At 45.4% G+C, this 17550-nt stretch overlaps 1 pseudogene; it reads right to left on the bottom strand.

Annotated features, from left to right (window-relative positions):
• Positions 1-15476, bottom strand: part of LOC128938388 (E3 ubiquitin-protein ligase TRIM58-like) — a 43734-nt pseudogene extending 28258 nt beyond the window's left edge.
• Positions 15477-17550: the final 2074 nt, after the last annotated feature.

The raw sequence follows: 17550 nt of genomic DNA, 5'->3' as shown, positions 1-17550 counted from the left end.
CTCCTTAAATTGTTAAGCTTGCTGCTGTAGTTCAAACTTTTCAGCTTTTCCCTCAACCTTTTAATTTAATCACAAATTCTGCTTATGTTGCTATTGTAGTTAAGAGATTAGAAAAGTCTGTCACAGACATCTTTTGTGGAAAATCCTTTCTTTAGGAGTTTTCCTCTTCTGGGAAGCTGAGGCCCCAGAAAGAGAATGTAAACAATAATTATCTGCTGCTGTGGAATGCAACAGGTGCATCTGCGATTGGTCTTCTGTGAGTGTTTGGATTTACTGACCACTCACGGGAGAGTTTGTCTTTGCTTTCTTCCTGGACACAGAACTTTGTTTTAGATTCTATTCCTATGCTATTCTTAGCTGAGCAGCTTCTGAACTTGTCTCTCTATTCCTATTAGTATAGTCTTAATGTATTATATATCATAATTTAATAAATCCAGCCTTCTGATCATGAAGCCAAGATTCTAGTCTATCTCTCTCACCCTGAGGAACCCTCACAAGTCATGTAAAAAAAGTCAATTATAAAAGACGTTAGTAATGAAATTTTATATCATTACCTTTCAGGTCTTTTTACAACTTTGCAATATAGAACTAATCCATATTTTGTTTCTCACATCAGAGCTCATTCTTCACTTCCTAGATTTTTAGTAGAAAGAAACGCGAAAGCAGACAAACTGAAAATGGTTATTTCAAACACTTTGCCAAACATTTTTGAACAAGCAAAATTGAGCCATGCTTTTTTCCACCAAAACACACAAGCACTTGTGCGAACGTTTCAAATCTCTAAAATCTCAAGCTAAAGGTATCATCAGTACTTGCCCTGACTGTCAGCTTGTGCAACCTCCTGTTTCTCCAAGAGCTGTCAACACACAAAGTTTGCAAAGTCTGCAGTTGTAGCAGACATCACTAAATACCCTTCCTTTATTAAATTCAAAAATATTCATGTCCCAGTAAACACGTTCTCTAGTGCAATTTTTGCTTCTCTTCACACAGGTGAAACAAGCAATCATGCCTGTCATCATTTCCTGCAAGCTTTTGCTTCATTAATTCTACCCCAAAAAGTAAAAACTGACAATAGTCCCGCATATATATCTCATAAATTACCTACATTTCTAAACAAATGAAGTGTTCGTCACATCTTTAGTATTCCTCACTCTCCCATAAGCCAAGCAATTATTGAAAAAGCACATCAAACATTAAAATGCATTTTAGATCAACAGAGAGGGGGAATTGTGGTCACACCACAGATGAGGCTGAACAAGGCTTTGTATGTTTTTAATTTTCCAAACAGTTTGGGTGCAGAACCTGATCCACCAATCTTTAAGCACTTTTCAAATAACACACAGGCAAAACTGAAAGAAAATCCTCCTGTTCTAATTAGAAACCCTGAATCTAGACAGATTGAAAGTCCTTTTTGATTAATAACGTGGGGCAAAGGGTATGCTTCTATTTCCACAGGTGCTGGAATTAAGTAAGTCCCTGCCAAAAACGTCAAACCATATTGCACCTCAGAACCTGTTGACGAGCCCAGAATCGAAGAAGCAAGTACGCAGACGTGAGCTGAACAGAGGGATCCTAAGTCACGCTTGACGTTCCTTGTGCCTGACGTTCTTTGTGCATCAGTGGAACCTGCAAACTCTGATTTTGTGTTAATGTTTGTGGAGAGCTTTGTTCAAACATGGCTTATAGAAAAAGGCCATGAGCACATACAGCTGGTTAAAAAGTAAAAGGCAGCTGTAAGCAGCAAGTTCTCAGGCTTTTTTCATTAACAACAATAAACACCATGTCCTTGAGTAAGTGATGAGAAAAACATGGTGGAAAACGTGGAGGCCTTGAGAATGGTCAATAACAAGTCAACAACAGGATGAGCAAAACAAGTATTGGCCTCAACAAGAAATCACAGGTGTTGGCAGCAAAGGAGGGGTTGGCATGTAATCTGTGGCCAATGATGAGCTCAGGTTTTGCAATATGTATGCGCTTAATTAAGACTACTGTAAAAGTGTGTTAGCTGGATCAATAAATTGAAGATCGATGCTCATCAATCGGATGGTTGTCTCCCTTCACTTTCCTCAAATGTTATTTATGAGTATGTCAATTGTATGTTAAATGTTTGTTTAACAGAGCTGATTTTTGGCAAAAGCTTAGGTTATTGTTTTTGTGGAGAACAAAATGTTAAAATTGATATATCTGTAAGGATTCTGCCAAAACTTAGCTCAAGAAAAAGATGGAGCAAATGCAAGTTGTATGTTCGTATTGGTGGATTTTAATTGTTTTTTGTTGTGCAGATTTGCCTGTGGAATAACCAAAAACAAATGTTTGGGTGACCTTAGCCAAGGCAGCCAGCTCAGATACTATATGTTTGCCTAACTTGGAACCAGAAAAACCTTTTTCAACCTGTCTGGTTGGTGTGCCAGTAAAAGAGTTGCCTTTGGTCAAAAAACCATCCAATGGTAAGCTGGGTGGAATTGACAATGGAACCAATCCCTCATTGAATTGGAATGTTTAGTCCAAAAAACTTCCAAAAGCAGTTATGAAAAAGAAACAAAGGAGAACGAGAGCCGTTCCTCATTATGAGGAGAACTGTCAGAGTGATTTTATGCCTTGGAAAGCTGCAGGAAAAGTTTGAGCAGGTTTGTTTTTACCCCAGTTGGCTTCAGCAGTGGCATTGAAACAATTAGATCATGTTGGGTGCTGGCTGAACAAACTAACGAATGCCACATCCTCTGCAATTAGTGATATGTTAACCGATGTTGATAGTGTTAGACATGCTACACTTCAAAATAGAGCAGCAATTGATTTTCTTTTACTGGCACAAGAGCATGGTTGTGAGGAATTTCAAGGATTGTGTTGTATGAATTTGTCCGATCATTCTGAATCCATTCACAGAAGCATACCAAAACTGAAAGATTTGACAGCTCAAATTAAAGAAGATGGTGATTCCTGGCTAGATGATTTGTTTCAAGAATAGAGCTTTGCACCTTAGCTAAAGCAACTTTGCAAGATAAGTCTTTATGTATTGGGTGTTCTGGTATTGATATTGATAGTAATACCCTGCATACTTCAGTGTGTGCAGCGAATGATGAACAAAAGGGTCCGAGAAGCTTTTGTCATACAAGAGAGAGAATTAGGAAGTAGAAGCACAGAGAGTGTTCGAAATGTCACGAAAATAGTAGACGAAGGTGTTGGAATGGAAGAAGCTTTTGAATTAAGACCCTAGAATCGACCGCAGTTTTTTGAACAATGACTTGTAACTATTGTCAGACGTGATTCATATTTCTTTCAAAGACTAGGCTTTCACAGCATTAAGTTGCTGTGCTGTTACATAGCAATGCTCAGGATCAGCGCAAATAGGCCTCCAGCAGACAGTAAGCAGAAATTTTACAGTAAAGCTATGAAACTCAAGTAGTAAACGACAAGAAAATGAAAGTTGCTTGTTGAGTCAACAAGAATCCTTTTCTAGGGGGCGCCTGGTTTTAGATAAATGATTTCCCATTTTTGTCACCCAGGCCCCCCCCTAGAAAAGGATTACTTACAAACATGTCGGCTGCCGACAATGAGGGGGATGATATAGTCCTCCTGATTAACACCTGGGTGTCCGGCGGCCAGGTTTTCCACAATTTTCTTTTTTATCCTTGTCTACTTTCCTCACACGAGGCACCATTTGCCGCGGCTACTATATACAAGCATGAACGGGGACGGGGCAATCCGAATCAGTGTCGTGAGCTGTTTATTTCACACATCAGTCTCAGTACATTGTTAGGACAATGGAGACAGGATGTTCACAGCTCTCTGATTCCAATGGAATGCCAAGGAAGCGTCACGTTACAGGGTAGCCTAAAGCCATCTCAGCCTAAGTTTCAGCCAATCACACATAGAGCAAAAGTATATTGACAATAATTCTATCCAATCATTGAAACACACGTAATTGTAGTTAACACAATAGGGACTTATTTTCTAACACAATGGCTCGTTTATGAGAGACTGTGAGAGTCTATCTGAAAATCTTTCATTTTTGCCTCACGATTGTCATGAAGAGAAAAGACCACTGAAAGGTTAAAAACTGTTGAGCCAGTTGGGAAAGAAAGTCTTATGCTTATTCAGTGTGTTCACAGGTGGTGTTTGCAGAACATGCCATGCTGAAATCAAAAGGGGCATGCTGCCCTTTCCGAACAATGGATCTGGACTTTCTCCCTACCTCCTGACCTGGCTGGTCTGAGCTCTGGGGTGGTTCCTCCCCTCCAAGAGAAGACCCCTCTTGCCTGCCTTCAACCACCGTGACAGACAAACAGAGATGCGAATCCCCTCATCAAGGAACCAAGACAAGACAAGAAACTCCCTTGGCACCCCCCTGGCACCCCCCTGGCACCCCCTTCCAGAGACTGGGACTGAACGCCCCCCAGGTCAGGGAGAGGGGGAAAAACTGCCCAGAATAAACGTACCTGCGAGCATTCGGCCATGAAAACAATGGAATAAACAACCCCCTCCTTCTGTCCCTATTCTATTCCCTCCTTGGTAAACTTAATTTCGGCCACCCTTCCCCCAATGAAAAACGGTATATTTTGGGGTGCGATCTGACCGTGCTTTGAGATCTCCCCGGGATGTGCACCAGTGAGCTTTGAGGGCTGGACCCCCGAAGGACAATGACACTTTTCGGTAGCTATAGACCGTACCTGTCCTCCTTTCCTCCCTCTTCCCTTGTCTTACCCTTTTCTTCCCCAGATTCCCTCACCAACACATATTCAGCTGTGGTTATTTCAATAAAATTGCATTTTGTTGATTTTTTACTGCAAATCCCCTGTGCCTTGTTGGTTAGCTTGCACCAAAAAATCATCCGTCACCCGTTCATTCAGGCGGACCTCGACAGAGACAAAGCACAGAGACTCATTCATACTAACCTTCTAAAGATATACATTAAATAACCTTGTTGCAACTTATAAAGGCAGATCACAGAAGCTTATTGTTCTATTTCTCACGTCTGCTCTACTGCTTAGAAAACTTTTTGCTGTATTAGCAATGTTCACAAGTCTGCTGTCTGAGGCCTGCCTTTTTAACCACTTTCTCAAAACCCTCTAATTTTATGAATCCCAACACTCATTCCCTTCTATTCATAACTAATGTATAGCCACCAGTACAATCAGGAAAAGGTGAAACTTACTGATGTCAGCAAGGGAAGGATTTGAAAGAACTATTCCCGTTAATCCTTCTGTAGACAGTAACTCTATCATTAAAATAGGAGCCCTTTTAGTAAGTATCATTTGTGGGAAATTCAGGACTTCTGGACAGCAGCCCATTAGGATTGAGCAGAAGCCATTTCTTGTTTACATGATGAACTTATACATTCTAACTCTCGGCACCTGCTAGTCAGGTATTTCTTATTGGTGCCTTTGTCGTGTCCAGGCATTCTGCATGCACCTCTCAGAAGATGTGTTTGGTTACAGTCCAGGTGCTTTGCCGCCTCCCGTTATTGAGTTCTTTCGGTCTTGGAATTTGGTTTCTCAGCTTCTCCTTCGTTATTTTACCACGGCTTATGTCTTAGTAACCCTGATGAATTCCAGAGGGCCCTGAGAAAATTCTGATAAGAACAGTTCCAAGCTGGATGGCTGGTGCACCCTGTAGTCTAAGTGATTCAGATACATTGCTACAATTCCCCCTTCTTCTCCTTCTTGCACCATCCAGACCCTTTCCACCGTATTTTCTACCAAGCGGTTCACCAATTTCATGATGCATAGAATAACACAAAGCAATATAATAATGACTGCTAGTAATAACAAAGCTCCCTTTACAATATCTTTCAACCATCCAGTTCCTTCCCATCCCTCAAAGCATTCATCCAAACCCCAGTCATTTGCAGTCAATTTATTTGTGTTATTTTGTAGTTGAGTTTCCTGTGAATGGATGCAGAATGGTCAGAGAGGTTAATACAACACATTCCTTCAAAATCCTAACACCCTTGCCCATGTGCTAACAACAATAAATTTACAGCAGCTCTATTTTGCAGTGTGCCATGTCTAATAGTATCTACATCAGTGAGCATCTCATTTTAAACAGCTGAAGTTATGTTTAGTTGTTTTAGTTGATTAAAAAGACACCTGGTGGAAGCTTTCCTACAGTTGCATTTCCACCAGCACTTCCAGGATAAGTCCAATTGTAGCAATATTTATATGATACCATGTAGAATTGAGATTAAGGATGACATGATTATTTTTGGGTCATGGGACTAGGACATTGCTCGCAGAAGTTGATTGTGGGTTTAAAAAGTGGTTAAAAACCAGGCAATAATTTCCAGGTAGTGATCCTAACAAATCTAGTTCTTGGGGCTCTACTCCGCTTTCATTCTGTGATTGTGTTATTATAGCTGCTTGGAAGCCCTCGCTGTTTGCCTTAATCCCCAACCTTTAGCATATGTCCAATTTTGTACCACTGCTGGCTATGTTACACCAGCGATCCTTTGCACTTGGTTTATTTGCTTCCACCTATTGTTTTCCTCCAACTCCTACCCATTTTGCAAAACCAGTAAAGTTACTTATTGGGATACCAATTAAACATGTGTGGAAAGGATCTCCTGGCATGGTTAAGGATAAACAAAAGAAATCCACCTCAGTAGCATTGGCCCAAATAAGACACATGTTCTCATGATGCCATCTACACCACAGATCACAAGGAACAGAAACCTCCAAAAACCTGTACAACTAATTTAAGACTATTCTTCATCCTTAACATTGGCAAAGAACCCTTCCCCTATGAAATTAGGGGAAAAAACCCAAACTGACTGCCCCTCTTGCTCTTTGTGCTCTTCTCCTATTCTGTCTCCTTTGGTTGTTCTCCTCCCACCTTTGCTTTGTTTGTTGCCATTGCTCAGGTCTAACTCCCCATGTCCCAGGAATAAATACTCCTTTTCTGCATTCAGTAGCCTTGATCTTATTCTCTCTCTCCTTTTTCTTGAGCTCTGAAGGTCGTTATGACGAGGATTCATTATGTCAGGTTTTTGTTCCACTTATGGCTAGTGAAGTAATAGAAGAGATTCTTAGTTCTAGAAAATGTTACTAATCAACACAGACTATTGCTCAGCCAAAGCTATGTTAAATTCCTGAAGCCAGAGCAAGAGAACAGTGACTTGACAGAATTAGGAAGAGTTTCTTTTTCTTTCTTTTATATAGCAAAAGTGAGAGTGCATATTAGAGTTCAGCATAGAGTAGGCGATTCAGGAAGTCTGTACTGTCTGTCTGATTACCTCAGTCAATGAAGCAAAGAAGAGGGTGATGCAGGGGGAAACTTAGGGGACTGCATCCCCTAACCACTTGAATGTCTCCATGGGAAATGCCCCATGGCCTCACCGTTTATTCCAATAAAGTTATGGGATTCCTCTGTCTCTTTCTGGGACAAAACCCTCTGGCATCAGGGATTAATTTTCCTAAGAAAATGAGCACTCCTCTGGGATCCTTTCACCATCCCATGGCAGTGAGCAGAGCTGAAGGCACCCCTCACCCAGTTTTGGTGATCAGTTCCCTTTGGTGGCAGCTGACACTGGGTAATTGGTTGGGTACCCAATAGTGTCCACTTGAGACAGATGAGTAGCGGACTAGAGGGTCCATGAAGAGTCCACAGGGAAGGACCACTGAAAATGTCAGCAGTCAATGGGATTTTTGGGGAGTAAACTTGAGAGGGCAGCCATAGAGGGTAGCATTGGTAAAGCCAGCAACAGGTCCTGGCAAAAGGGATGACGATCCCAAAGAATCCCTTAGGAGAATATTGAGGTAGTTTGCACATTCTCCCAGAGGTAAATAAAGACAATCCATGCCCAAGGAGCAGTAAGGGGAGTTGAGAAGGGGTCTCAGCAACAGGGGACAGATGGTGTTGGTATGTTGGGAAAGGATTGGTTGAAGCGGAATGTGGAGGAATATGGTTAAGGCAAGTAGTAGCAGAAGGCATTTATCATCAAAATTTGCCAGCTGATCCAGCTGCAGGTTCTTTGTATCCCCAGCTTCCAGGACAGGGAAAACAAGGAGTCAGGGTGAAGAGGTGTTCTTTATGGTGGGAAATGGCAGGACAGGCACAGAAGTGCAGGACTGTGAGCATGGGCTTGGGGCTCATGGGGAGGTGCGGGCCAGGGCTGGGGCTGTGGGGCAGCCAGGGCTGAGCTCCAGGCAGTACCTGACCCCACCACCGCTCCCCCCAGGAAGGGGCAGCATTGGCCCCCAAGCCCCACGAGGCTGCTAGACATCCTGGGCCCCATGAAGCTGCCAGACACCCCAGCTGCCTGTGGTGCTGCCAGCTGTGCCCTCTGGGTGTGCCGGCAGGGGCCACGTTTGGACACTGTAGCAGGACAGAGACTGGCTCTAGTATATGGCGTATGGCAAAGAGGGTGAGCACAAAGAGGAGGAGCAAAGAATATCTGGGAAATGCAAATTGTACATGGTAGGATTAGGATTTTCTTTTAAGGATTTGATTTGGGTCACTGGAGAAACAAATGATTTTGAGCTGTGGGAGACTGAGCACCCACAGGCAGTAGGGGGGCTGGAGGCTAAAGAAAGGGCAGAATAAAGCTCCTGTATGAACTGGTTAGAAAGATACAGCAAGTGTATGTACAACGGGATGAGGAAAAGGTGAAGGCAAAGGTGATGGCAGTGTTCTTACTGCTGTGGAGGGAGTCACTGCAGGGCCCAAGGGGGCCCCCAGGACAGAAAGGATGAGTTTGGCCACAAGGAGAGAGCAGAGGGATCCTTTCCTCAGCAGGGGAGAGCCCACCCAAAGAGCGTCTTGGAAGGAATCAGTGTACTATCTGCAAGGACACTGAAAGCAAGCTTGCCCACAGAAACTAGATCCTTGGGAGGATCAAGTCCAGCGATGAATGGAGATGGATTACTAGGTGCGTCAGAGGTTCCCATTATATCCGGGAACCCACCACACTGGAGCCCTTGATAACACTTATGGTGCGTCTGGAACGGAAGGAGGTATTTTCCTGGTAGACACAAGGGCCTCTCAATCCACTTTGAATTTTATGCCTTCAAAGGAAAAATTGTCAAGAAGTTCTTTAATTCTTCAGGGGGTAAGTGGAAAAGACATGAGGATATGTTTCTTTCAACCACAGATTAGCACATGTGGGGGTTAGGTTTGAAATGCATGAATTTCTGTTTATTCCTACTTGTAATTATAGGTCACTGGAGAGGGATTTGCTGGTTACATGGGGAATGCAAAATAACATTGTAAAAAGTGATACAGAAACTAACCCTATTGTAAGTTTGTGAAGCTCCTGCCCTAGCCCTTCTGGACATGGAAAAAGAATTTGAATTCTATGTGGATGTTAAACAGGAGCATACTAAAATAATTTTACCATGGGAACACTGGATTACAGGGCAGCCTGTTGCCTACTTTTCTAAGATATTAAATCCTGAGGCCAGGAGGCTTGCCTCATTGTCTGCAGAATTGTGCAGCTATGGCTTTAGTAGTAACTGAAGCCTGAAAATTGATGACAAGATAATGTTTTGTGAGACTTACGAAAGCCTCACATAGAATTTAAGTTTTGTGAAGCAAAAAAGCCTCTAAGTGAATGTCCAGGGCTTGGTTAATACAGTCTAAAACTTATTGAATGGAAGAGATGGAAGAGAAAGATGTAGGATTGAGAAGTGGGAAAGGCTTTAACCCAGCCTCCTGTTAAACAAGGACTTTGAACAGTCCTGGAGAGGGGCGCCAGGAAGAAACCCATGACTGCATTCACGTGATGAACCTTCAGACCTGGGCTAGGGAAAATTTAGGAGGCACCCCCTGGCCTAAGGGAGAAAATGTGTTCATTAATGAGCCTTCATGGGCAGTAGAAGGGAAGCAAGTTACAGGAGACGCTATTATTAAGGGATGGGATTTAGAAGACGGGAGGATGTTGCTGCCCACATGGTCAGGTCAGACTGCGGAGCTGTATGTGCTTGCAAGAGCCTGTGAATTAACATTCGTACTTATTCTAAGCATGCATGTGGGGTGCATAAAATAAACCTGTTTCCTCCCACACTTAGAAATGTGTGGGAGAAAACAGGTTTATTAACCTGCAGAGGAAAAAACATTAGCGCATGACAGCTTAATTACTCCTCTCTTGCAGGAAGTGAATTTACCAAAAAGGGGGGCAATTATGTCCATTAGGGGACATCAGGCAAGGTACTCAGAGGAGACAATAGGCAATTGACTGGCAGATGAAGAAACTCAGAAAGGAATATTTTTGCCAGAACTCTCCAAGACCCTCCCTTTGCTCCCAGTGACTCAATCCCTGCCAGACAAACTGTCTTTTCCACCAGAGGAGCTGGAGATAATTAAAAAGAGCAGGGCAGAGGAAAAACTGGAATAATTGGTTTACAAGAGATGGCAAACAATGGAGATCAGAAGCTTTGGCCATACAAATATTAGAACAACTCCATGAAGGGAGTCATTGGAATTCTGGAGGAATTGGCGGAAGCCTTCCTCAAGATGTATTTTGCTGTGGGTCTTTTTAGTCTGGCAAAGCAGCTGTTGAAGTTTGTTTGATTTGTGCTGAAGCCAATTAACAGGGTTACAAAGAAAGCTGCCAGAGGAGGGAGGCATTAGGCTGTATGTCCCTTCCAAAAATGCCAAGTGAGATGCTCCAAGTGGGAAGGCTTAAATATCTTCTGGTAATAGTATGTCAGCTAACAAGGTGGCCAGAAGCATTCCCAACTCCTTCAGCAACTACAGAATCACCTATTAAGGTATTTTTGGAACAAATTATCCCAAGATACAGGACTGTAGAAGCAACAGACTCAGGGGAACTCATATGAAAGATCCTTCAAAGGGTTATGGCTACTTTAGGAAAAAAATTGATCCTCCATACCCTGTGCCACCACAAGAACTTATGTCAGGTAGAAAGAAATCAAAGAGAGAAATAAAGAAACACCTTTTGAATCTGGCAATAGCCACCAAGATGCCATGAGTAGGGCTTTTGCCATTGGCTTTGGCAAGAATGAACGACAGACAAAAGAGAAAATCAGTTCTCTTCCCTTGAATTATTGTTTAGCATTCTTCACCCAAGTAATTCTCAACCTAGTGGGGTGTAGATGTAAGTGATGTATATTTAAAAGAATATGTGGCCAGGATGCTGTTTCTTGTGAAATCCCTTCAACAGGAGGCTCAGCTGGCACAGCCCCTGCCTTTGGACTTTGGCTGTTCATAACATCCAACCAGGGGACTTAGTTCTGCTTAAGGAATGGAAAGACGTACCATGGGTTGCAAAGTGGCGTGGAACTTTCCAAGTGTTACTGACCACAGAAAGAGCCATCTAGACAGCTGAACACAGATGAACCTATCACACTCTGGTCAATGTCTCTAAGGCCCCAGAGATTTGGACATCTCAGCTGGAAAAGAAGGACAGCAGGCTTTGACTGACACTCTGCAGGAGTGGTCTGGAGCAGCAGCCAGTGCGTTGACATGGAGGCAAGCCACATGTACCTAGCCACAGACTGTCTGCTGAAATAGTCTGTATGAGCATCCTTCCTTTAGAATCTATGCTCACTGGGGGGGCTACTACTTGCTGTCATTGTTTTCTTTATCTTAGGTAGTTTCTTAGGTAGTTTCTTTATCTTAGGTAGTGCATCCATTGGCCACAGGTAGTGTAGAAGAGAATGTGAAAATTAGACTAGGTCATTAGAATACACTATTAGAATATTTTCCTTACTAATTCTACTTTTCTTTTGTCAGCTAAGTTTAGGCCAGGAATGGAAGAATCCATTTCCAGCCTTAGGAGAAGAAGCAGCCAAAGTTTTTAACTTTAGCTATTGTTGGGTTTGTGGAGGGCCAGAAGGATCTGAAGAGTAGCTACGGGTGACTAGTTCAGTGGAATCTAAATAGTGGCTCAATAACCTAAGTGAGGTCCATAATGGGACAGGATTTGGGGAGAAGGAAGTCCATGGTGACTTCATTCTTCTGAATCAGGCAGTTATTGCCTAAATAGGACAGGGGGTGTCTACTTGGAAAAGCATTTGTGATTTGACTATCTTTGGGTTTAAACAACTGGGCCTGAATTCCCAATTACCCTTCTTTCAGTTGTTCCAAACATCAATCAAATGCCTGTGAAGCTCACTAATGGCAGCTGGCTGAGATGTTCCTACCATCATTACCAAAAATATTTTGAAGACTGTAAAGCAGTGGGGAGGGACAAGGGGTTTTTTTTGGGGGGGGGGAAACCCCTAAAAATAGGACCACCTATATTTAAGTTGCCTCCAAGAAAGTTCCCCAAACAGAACACATGTTGTTTGTGATTATCAGTGCAAATGTCAACACCAGAATAGAACTTGAGCCCTTTTTAGCGAGTTCTTCTCCAAATCCGAGCAAACAGATGGCAGATGTAAATGTAGCTGGCAATCCTGCAGGGGAGCTTGGAAATAAAAACATTGTAACTCTTCGAGTGGGGTAACTACTGTTGTAGCACTGCTGAGGCCAGGACACGAGCTGTCTTTTGACCCACCAGTTGATGACTGAGGGTAGGAAGGCCCCTTTGCTAACAGAACATGGGCTTTGAAAAGACACCATTGGCATTGAAGCCAACATGAGTGTCACAGCTTACCTCCAAACTGCTCAGGAATGTTATATGGGGCATATTAGACCTACCACAAGTTCAGGGAAATCACTTAGGAATCAAAATCTATGATGATTTAAGTAGTGAAAGCAATCAGTGTTAGCAGCCCTGGCTGGAGGGAGCACCCCAAAATGGGGAAAAGATGAATGGCCACTAGAGAAAATGATACCACACTATGGACCAGCCACTTGCAATGCTTATGAATTAATATGAGGTGCCAGAGTGACACCGTGCCCCGGTCACAAGAGGAGGAGATGACACTGGTCACCGGTGAGCTCTGACCCCCTTTCCTCTCGGCACGCATCACAAGTGGCCACTCCCCACTTCAGCCACCGGCAGGCAGAGGGCAGCGGTTCAGTCACAAGCTGAGGTCCCATACTGAGAGAAGCGGCCGACAAGTTGTCCTGGTTTAGGGCAAATTTGTTAAAGAATCTGCAAAGGAGGGCCCCTCCAGAAAGAAAAACCCACACGGCCCCTCCCCCTAACCGGTTCGGGAAAAAATTCCTTGGAGAGAGGTGGAAAGAACCTGTTTATTTGACTGGCCCAGCACCCCCCTAGCACAAAAAATGAACAATACCCGATGACACCACTCTGAGAAAGATGACAAAATCAGAAAGTCTCTTTTGGGGGTGGTTGCTCTGTTCTCAGTCCCTCCGGTGCTGAGGCAGCTGCTGCAGCCAAACGGTGCAAACCTTCGGTGTTCCTGGGTCCCAGTCTGGAGCAGGTTCGAGATGGTCACAGAAACAGGAGAGGAGAAACAGTCCATGAAGGGATGTGGACTGTTTAGCTAGAACTAGCTAATAAGCAGAGGCCAAAGCAGAGCAGAGGCAAGGGCAGAAAAGGGAGCAAGCAAAGCAGCAAGCTGAAGCAAGAAGTGAAAAACAGCCCTATGTACTGCTCATCTCTGTGTTCCTGATAAGAGAAACCCAAACAAAACTTCCACTCTTCAGAGCCGGTCTATAAGGCACAGAACAGATGAATGGGGATACAAACATCATAACGTCACCCCACACAAGTGTAGACCCATGCTGACAGATTGAGGCAAAGGAAAGAGGGAACGACCCCTTGCTTGCATCTCACAACTGTCATTATTACTTCCTGTGAAAAGAGTGGTACAGGTGCAGGAGCTTGAAGGGGAGACAGAAAAAGGTGATTTTTAAAGAGGGGCTGTCCCCCGGGAGGAGACAGCCTAACAACAATCAAGGGCCAGATAGGAGGAGTATAGGGGACATACATAAACATAAAACCAAGAGGGAAGGGAAGAGTGAATACCAACGAGTGAAGGGAAATATCATAACTGACAACTAACTTTCTAGATAAATGGATGTAGCAAATAATGACAGACAAGCTGCAGGGGCAGAGTTTGGAGGATGGACAGGGAAAGATCTGGAAATACCAGAACTGACATGGGGAAAGGTAGGAAATTAGATGGTAAACAACTTTAGGGAGAGACTATTAGGAAAACCGAACAGGGGTGAATAGGAACAAATAATTACAACATTTTAAATAATTTCTTAAACAAATAAAAGTCCAACACCCCACTGCCACACCAGAGAACCCATTTGTAATTTGAATAAGATATTTAGGTTACAAGCTGTGTTTGAAATAACCAACCAGTCAGCTACAGCTCTTTACCTTCTTGACGACCAATCTATTCCAATGAGGAATGCAATATTTCAGCATTGGATGATATAAAATTGTCTATTAGCAGAAGGAGGAGGAGTTTGTGGAAAATTAAATTATTCAAACTGCTGTTTGCAAAGAGATGGCAACGGAAAATAGGTCAAACAAATAACAAAGGTAGCTCATGTACCAGTCCAAAGGTGGAAAGGATGGGAATGGAACATGTTGTCATGGATACCTGGCAATCTTTGGGTTAAACGAATACTATTTCTCCTCATCTGTGCTATAGTAACTCTGTGGTAGATAGGGACAGGCGGTCGGAAGATTACGCGATGTAATGGAGAGGCAGGACCCCCTGTTCCCCTAAGATAAGAAATTACCCTAGGAATGTAGCCCCTCAAACAGTAGGGCCAGTAACTTTCCATTCCACACCCAGTAACTTTCTACCCCTGGTAACTTTCCACTCCTTACTAACCATAGATAGTAGAGGCAGACCCCCCTCTGACGTAGAGACCCCCTTAGACTATAAAACCCCACGAGAAGAGATAATAAACGCCTTTTGACCGTCCACCACATTGGTGTCTGCGTGCTCATTGGCCCGAGCGACCCTGGAGAATTGGGTCGCCATGCTGTTCCTCAGAACCAGGTCGCCTTGCCTTATATCAGAAGGCAACAACTGGTGCCGAAAACCTGGGAGCCGATCAGCGCCTGGGGAACGGGGATTTGCCTGGACAGAGGATGGCGGCTGCACAGCTGGCCTAGTGCAGCGGGAGGGACGCCTCCGGAGCAGCGACGAGCATGGACGCTATCGCGAAGGTCGTAACAGAAATGCATGCACAATGGGGTATAGAATGTAAACTTAGGGACTTAACTCTCGCATTGCCGAGACTGATTAAGCTTGGGGCTATAGAAAGCCCTGTGGATATCCTACATCCGGGGGTGTGGGGTAATTGTACAAAAGCTCTGGCGGAGGACACTATGTCTTCGGGTTCAGGGAAAGCCCTAAAATCGTGGGGCAGAGTTGTCCAGGCTCTGCAAAAAGCTCGACAAGAGCAAGAAACCTGGAAAGCCACGCCAACTTGTTTATTAGCCACGCCGCAGCTCGGGGTGGGCGCGGCGAGACAGACTGCGGAGGGTCTTGATCCGGGCGGGTGCGCGGAGGCGCAATCGCTGGAACCCCCTCAGCGAGCGGACTCACCATCGGAGGGGGGGAACACGCGCGGGCGTTCTGGCAGGGGCTCGCGGAGGAGGCGCGGAACGCGGCGGGATTGTCAGACCCCATAGGCATCGGTGAAAACTTGCCCTCACCATATGTGTTTGAAAATGGCACCGAGCTGCATGGCAAGGGCGGAAAGGAGAAGGCGGGGGGCGGAAATGCAGTCAGCCTGATTAACAACGCATGCGCGGGCGAGCGGGGAGAAGGGGCGTCCCCTGCGGTGGAGCGTAAGACCAATCAGAGCGCTCTATTCAAATTAGGTCCTTATAGGGCAAGGACCTCCCCCAGCAGGAGGCAGGGGAACCCCAGGGGGAGGGAACGGCCCAACCCCCGCAGGAAGGGGCGGGGTCGGAGCCCGAGAAAAAGGCAGAGCAGCCCGGAAGTGTCCAGTCAGTCGACTTCCGGCTCGGACTCTGACTCGAGCTGGGACGGGCTCGAGAGGGAATCGGAGGATTCCAATTTGGATTCTAGCTTTAACAGAGAGAGAGCAGCGGCATGTAAGTTCACTAATTACAGTGCTCCCGCGTGGGGGAAGGGGTTATCAGAGAAAGACCGGACCCCGCTTACAAACTGGCGGAAAATAAAGATGGCTTGCGCCGAGTGGGCCCTGTCTGCGACACTGGTATTCCCAGTCTGCGTGGTGGGGGCAGGCGGAAACCAAAGGACCTATTCCCCAGTCAATCCAAAGGATGTCCAGGCAATTGTTAAAGCGATTGCAGACAAGGGAATTAATTCTGCCATGGTTTCCACACTCATTGACGGCCTTTTTGGTGGGGATGACATGATTCCCTTTGATATTAATCAGACGTGTAGAATGATTTTTGATGGGGCAGGGACGATAGTTTTTAAACAAGAGTGGGAAGACAATTGCATGAAGCAGCTAGCCTTGGTAACGGGGGCAGACCACCCACTGCATGGCTCCAGCATACAGAGGTTAATGGGTACAGACCCCACAATGATCACTCCCCAGGTGCAGGCCAAGGGTCTGCGGGCCCATGAGGTTATGACAACAACCCGTGCTGCCCGAGAAGCCATCCGTGATGCTTCTAAAGTAGTAGCCAAACCCTCCCCATGGTCCTCCATAAAACAAAGTGAGAGTGAGAGCTTCACTCAGTTTGTGGACAGGCTTCAGGCCGCATTAGATTTGTCTGCTTTACCCTCAGAGGCTAAGGGTCCGGTGCTGGCAGAGTGCCTACGCCAGCAATGCAACTCAGCCACCAAGGACATTTTAAGATCACTGCCGCAGGGGTCTAATATAGCAGCCATGATCAGACACGTTGCAGAGGAGGAACATCTAGCTCCCATCCAAGCAGCAGTTCACACTGCAATAACCAGCGTGATGGTGTGCCTTAAGTGTGGCCAGGCAGGCCACTTGGCAGTAAACTGCCCCCAGCCAAGACGCCTATCAGCAGCTGCTCCACCACGCCAAGGGGGACTTAGGGGACCATGCTGGGCATGTGGAAGGAAGGGGCATTTAGCTAAGGAATGCAGATCCAGGCCTCAGGGAAACGGGAGAGGGAGGGGGCAGCCGGGCCGTATCCAGCCTCCTCCCACCTGGAGCATGCAGCGGCCCAGCTACAGCAACCCCCAGTGGGGCAGGGGACCCTCATACCCCATGCCCCCACAGGGAGTAGTCAATTTCGCATCCCTGCCTACAGTGCAATGGCAGAGCTATGCAGCACTGCCAGTAACACCTTCACACCCCCCACCACCACAAGCCGCACCAGTGTCACAGGACCAGCAGGGGACGCCCCAGAGCGGGATCCCTGGGTGGCCTTGTGTCCTGGCCATGAGAATAGGAAAGGAACCCCTGATGGTGTGGGGGACATGCCGCCTTTACGGCAGTCAGGATCCCCACGTCATAGGGTTTCAGTTCTGGGCGGACACGGGATCAGACTGCACGATTTTTCCCCAAGCATATTGGCTCGGACATTGGCAATTCAAAGAAGTCCCTCCAGTGAACGGAGTAGGAGGGCAGTCCCGGGCATGGAAAAGCACCCAGCTGGTGCCTATAACACTTCACACGAAAAAGGGACCAGAACAGACAGTGGCGATCTATCCCTATATCCTGCAAAATTCTCCATCCCTTTTAGGAAGGGACGTCCTTTCCATGCTAGGATTCCGGATTACAAATTTATCCTGAGGG

The sequence above is a fragment of the Melozone crissalis genome, unplaced genomic scaffold, assembly GCF_028551555.1.
Source record: "Melozone crissalis strain CALT ecotype California unplaced genomic scaffold, PUWL_Pcris_2 ptg000026l_1, whole genome shotgun sequence".
Lineage (NCBI taxonomy): Eukaryota > Metazoa > Chordata > Aves > Passeriformes > Passerellidae > Melozone > Melozone crissalis.
Note: the sequence above shows the minus strand (reverse complement) of the source record. Positions and strands in the feature narration are given on the sequence as shown.